Here is a 6,000-nt window from a genome sequence, read left to right as displayed (position 1 = left end):
TCCTTGTTAATAGTCTTATAGTTATTTGGATACTATTTCAATTTTATTATTATAAAGTTGTGAGTTATTAGTTGTATCTTTTATACTATTGAATGCATGACATAAATAAGTAGTTATTTGGTTTGGGCAATCCATCATAATTCAAGCTAAGGTCTCTATTCCGGGTCCTTGGAAGCAAATCCATAAATGTTGTTAATGTTGGTCTTGTTTTATCAAGAGGGTCTTGGGTTGTGGTTCGGATATTGCATTTTGGTTGGTCAATTGGTCGATCAATCCCTTTATCCACTATGTTTCCAGCCTTATTCTCCATTGGAAAGGAAGTAAAAATTGTTGGTGTTCATCATGATGTGGGAATGGAAGCGGCCTTTATTGACCATTGCTGAATTTTAGGTGTTGCATCAATTAACTCAAATGCTCTATGATGGAAGGACCGGCGGGTCTGGACCCTCCTCATTCATCAGGTGAATTCTCATTAGTAGCATAAAACACTGCATACAGGTTCACAACAGAGTTATAAAGGACTTGGCTATTTTAGTTTTACTACATAGGGTGTGAGACTGTGATATGGTGCATGTATATGTGAAGTTTTGTGATGTCCCACCATTTTGAAAAGTGAGTATCAAAAAGGAAACTTGGTAAGTTGAGGGGATGTCATGTACTCTGAAACATATCAAAGGGACTCCAAAGACTTCTTTACATAAGGTTGTGGAAGCGCCTAAACCGTTGAAGAGTCTTAGTATTCAAGGTACGTTTGTTGTAATTTGTATTATGGAAAACTATTATTTGTATGGTAAGTGTATGTATTTGAGTAGCCATTGTTGGGAATTCCGGGTCCGAGCCGAACTATGGCCTTGTGCGTGAAGGGCGTCTGGAAGTTTAATTTGGTTTACAAGCTATTAATTAATTAGTGGGTGATATCTAAGGTTCCTACAGTGTTAAGGTTAGAAAGTGTGTTTAGATAAATATCATGTAATTATAGTCTAATAAGATAGACTAGCTATAAATATCGTGAACATGGGTAGGGCTTTCTGTAATTAAGGTTTTGAGTAAAGTTTCTCTAATAATATTTGGGTGATTTGAAAGCCAAATACGTTTGTGTTCTTCCATTTTTATAATTTGTTACCAATTAATCTCTTTAACCATGTAATAGGAAATGTATTTGATGTAACTTTTTCAAAATAAATAAAACTTAATGTGCATATATTGAAGATTATCATTATCATACTATTAAAACTCAAACGTTTTCAACAGTGTCTGTGTTGGGTGTTTTTCATTCATTGAGTGTTTCATGTGGTGCTTAAATTTGATTGGCTTATGTGGGCGGTCATGGCCTCATCAGTGAAGCCAGACACGTGTCACCCAAAGCCAGAGAGAAAGGGTAAGGCATGTTCCTCTTTCTCCTTCAAAACCCCTGGATTTCTTCTCAAATCCACAACAAAGCTTTCCAGACCGTGGTTTATTCTAACTGGTTTGTTTGGGCGGTCAGGTGATGGAAGTTGTCATGATAATTGTTGTTCTTTGACATGCAAAAGCCGAAGTGTCACCACTGGTGGATTCAGACCGTCTTGGCGGCGGCGATTGTCGACGTAAAACCCTAGCCGACGTTTTAGGCGACGATGGTCGGGGTTCTTGCGAGGTTTCAGCCTTTCACCTACCTGACGATGATGATGGCTTGCTACCTGGTATGGCAACTTCGGTTGCAACCATAGCGCCACTGAGCGGGTTCAACGGCGATGATGATCTTTGTGACACTTGTAACACCCGCCTAATTTCTACTCAAATTTTATTGTAAATAAGCATGGATTTTGTAAAAAGATAACTTTAAATCATCACAAGTACAAAATCAGTGTTTTAAGTGATCACATACTAGTCATCTAACAACTAGTTTAAACATTCAAAACATGATTAGAGATATTGTTTACATCATAAGCATGGTCTAAACAAAGTTAAATTAACGCGGAAGCTTGATAGGTTTGTGTTCGGTTCTTCAAAATATGCTTGATCGCCATCCGGAAAGTCCCCATCATTACCTAAAGTCCAAACCACTTAAAATGTTAGTTTTGACATTGAAATAGATCATATAAACAAGTTCCAGCATCAATTTATAAAAAAAATAATTAAAATTCAGTTTGGGTCCTGTCGCGCCAGAAACCACTCAACCTGTCGCGTGTCGCGACGGCTTCCGCGTATCGCGCCAGATCCAAAGGATCCTGTCGCGTGGCGCGGGGGAGACCATTTTCCAGCAGGTGCAGGTTATTAACCTGCATTTCCTGCCAGCTCCGGATTTCACCAAAATTAACTTCAAATGATCATAACTTTTGATCCGAAGGTCCGTTTTAGGTGATTCTTTTTCCTATACGTCTATAATTTCATTACCGACGTGCCTATTACAATCACCATACCGAAAATTTGATTTACGAACCGATTGACCAAAAATCACCAAAACAATTATTTGACCCATTCTATTTACACTCATTTTGCTACCTTTTCAATAGTAAACATAAGGCGCCTTTTACCCAACTTCCGGGGCTTATTATCACCGGCATTTCATTACCAATCTTATGGCTTCATGCTCTTGTGATTGTTATCGCCAATGCTAACTATTAAAAACACTAACACTACTAATTACCCGTTAGGTCGCCCCCCTCTGTGGATCGACCAGACACACACATTAGTGTGTGTTTGGTGATTAATTTTTGTTTTTAATAATTCTAGTTTCAGTTTTAACACTTTTGGTCCCTCCATTATCAACAAGTTCTTATTTAAGGTGTTTTAACCCTTAAGCAATTTATCACGAGACTCTCTCAACTAACTGGGTTATTTATTCCTAGTTAGTTTTTACTATTTATTTTATTCTTTATAATTCTAATATAAAGTTTTATATTTTCGGGGTGTTACTGTCACACCCTGCTAGTAGCGGAAGCGTATTGTGTGTGACGTAAGAAAGGTAATCATTGCATCCAATGAGTAAACACATAAACAACAACGATGCCATAGATATAATGATTTTAACAAAAGATCACAAGTTTTCCAACATAGTTTCAAGTTTACCAACGTTCACAACATTAACCATGACATAGATTAAGTTATATTACACAACACAAAAGCTAGTTTTTGACATAAATCATAGTGAGGTTTTGTCCCCTCTATACCCATACGAAGTTGGGATATAAAAGACAAACCCTCCAAAAGTGGCCATCGTTGTCATTGACTTTCCCGTTACCCGTAGTGTATCACCGGCTCAAGACTTGTTTCCTGAAATACATGTAGTTTTAAAAAGTCAACAAAAGTTGAGTGAGTTCATGCAGTATTTGTTATCATATGAAATCTCATAATGTCATCTTGCAATCATGGTATGTTCTGATTCATACATGGAGTCTGTTTAAGGATCTATCAGTGGGTAGCGAGCCCCCTGACAAAATGTACCATAAGTAAATAACCAAACCGAGAACACTTTGTTATCATTTGGGATCACAAAAGCACTCCACGGTTAACAACTAGGAGTGGGGCGTGCCTCAAGCCCAAGAGATCTACACCTTTTGCACCTTGGTCACTATGTGATTAATGGTTACTAATGTTATCATCCTACTCATGCACATTGATCATGTTATCTTCTACTCCGTAACTAACATACCAATAGTTTAGCATGTATTTCCCCTCGATGTTTTTGAAAACAAAACATTGAAATCAGTGAAAGGAGGGACATGAACTCACAAGTTTGCATTCCGTGTATTATGATATCGAAGTGAGCGTCCGTACGTGTCAATAACCTACATGTGTACTAATCTCGTTAGACACTAGGTCTTTCGGACCTCGTACAAGTTGTTCATCTTGAATTCTTTATTATGTTCTCGTTTGTCATCTTTGGAACAACTTTGTATTGTTAGAGCGTTGGTAGTTTACTCGCTCGATTGCTATATGTATTAAATTCATAAGTGTGTCCATGTATTCTATGTGTATTGAATTATGTGTGAACGGGCTTCACCCTTCACATGTCCTCATGCTGCGCACGCATGTCATTGAGCCTTTGCTCATGTCATTGGGCCGAACCCATGTCATTGGGCCGAGCCCATGTCATTGGGCTGAGCCCATGTTATTGGGTCGAGCCCATGTCTTTTATGCTATTGGGCCTAACCCATGTTATAATGTTATTGGGCTCTAGCCCATGATTTATTGTTATTGGGCCCTTGCCCATGAATTCTTGCTATTGGGTTCTAGCCCATGATTTCTTGTTATTGGGCCCTTGCCCATGAATTCTTGCTATTGGGCTCTAGCCCATGATTTCTTGTTATTGGGCATGCCTATTATCAGTTTTATGAGTCCATTAATAATCTTGCATTTTCCTCCAAATTTTACTAAGTAGAGGACTTTTAAATGTGTTCATGTCCCAAAATAAATACTTAGTAATTTTGTAGATTTTCAACTTTCCGGATTTTGTTATCGGTAATACATATTTGTATTCGTTAAGCGTTCTAAAAATATCTTATTTTTAAATGTGTCATCGTAGTCGCTTTATAGGTATATTTCCGCGTCGAAGAGTCGCCCAAATGTCGTAGTAGTTTCTCGCGGTGACGATACACTCATTTTATCGTCGTCGAATGTTATGTATTATTGTTTCGACCATTTTGTTTCTTCGCCCGTTTTAATAGCATTTCATTGGAATGTGAAGGAAACATATATATGTATTTTTGTGCCAATTTATACTTGTTTCGTACAAGTATTTATTGTAATCTTGGGTGTATTATTTTGATCACCCTAAGTGTATCTAAATACACACACATAGCACATAATACTTATACTTAATGAGTTTTCCAAAATATATATAATTTTTGCCCAAAAAATATATATATATGTATGGTTATTATTTTCACCATATATTTTTGTGAGAATACATGTTTTAGTTCCCAAGAACACTTTAACATTTAAGACTTTACCATTTTCATGAAAGCTTCCATAATGACGTTTAAAACTACTAATCGCGTTTAACATTGTTATTCACCCTTTAACCCCACTTTTAACCGCGATTAGATTTTTAGAAAATTTCGCCATAGTTTCCCCTAAAACTAGGCGTTTCCCACGTATAAAAACGCATTTAAATCAATAATCAATTTCAAAACCAAATTTCATTACACCAACTTTACATGCATGATATCATACATTTTAACCCTCATTTTCATGAACTTTATAAGTGTATTTTTTTACAACTTGTTTATAACAAATAATCTTCGCACTTTTACTAGACTTTTAAAGACATCATTTTGTCATATGTTCAACCCAAGTTTCCCACTTTAACCCCTTTGATTACGAGACTTTTTATGGTGATATTTTATAATAATCACGTTATTAAACTTAACTTGTAAGAACAAATTTTATTAAACTTCCAAAATTAAGTGTTAAATCCATTTAAACACTTATTTCTTTATGTAATCTAAAAATTATATATTTAGTTCATGAAAGTGAGGATGATGATCTTTCAAGATTTAAACATATCCATGTTTAAATCACATTTTTATGTTCATCATGGTAAGATGAACACAAATCTTGAATACTACAAGAATCTAATCACAAGATCATCATAAACATAGACTTTAAATCACTAATATTAACAAGATCAACATAAACAATATGATCATACAAAATAACTACACTAATCTACACATATTAACACATAATATAGTTAGATTTAGTGTTTATTAGCTTTGAGATTAGGGTTTTTGTTTATGTTTAACCTTAAATTCAAGATCATCAACTTGTACTTTTGAGATCAACTAGTAATAAGAAGCATAAATATGGGGTTTAGAAGTCTTACAACTTTGCACAAGCCAAAGTAAGAAAATAAGAAGAAGATTAAGCTCCAAAAAAAACTCCTAAGTGTTCTCCAAATTCGCAACACTTCTAGATCATCATAATATGGAATTGAGAGGCTTATTTTGTGGTGTTTTATGAGATGAAAATGGTGGAATTAAGGTGGTTTGGGGCTGCCGAATGTATAAGAGAAAA

The sequence above is a fragment of the Helianthus annuus genome, chromosome 3, assembly GCF_002127325.2.
Source record: "Helianthus annuus cultivar XRQ/B chromosome 3, HanXRQr2.0-SUNRISE, whole genome shotgun sequence".
In the NCBI taxonomy this organism is placed as follows: domain Eukaryota; kingdom Viridiplantae; phylum Streptophyta; class Magnoliopsida; order Asterales; family Asteraceae; genus Helianthus; species Helianthus annuus.
This window is presented reverse-complemented; position numbering follows the sequence as displayed.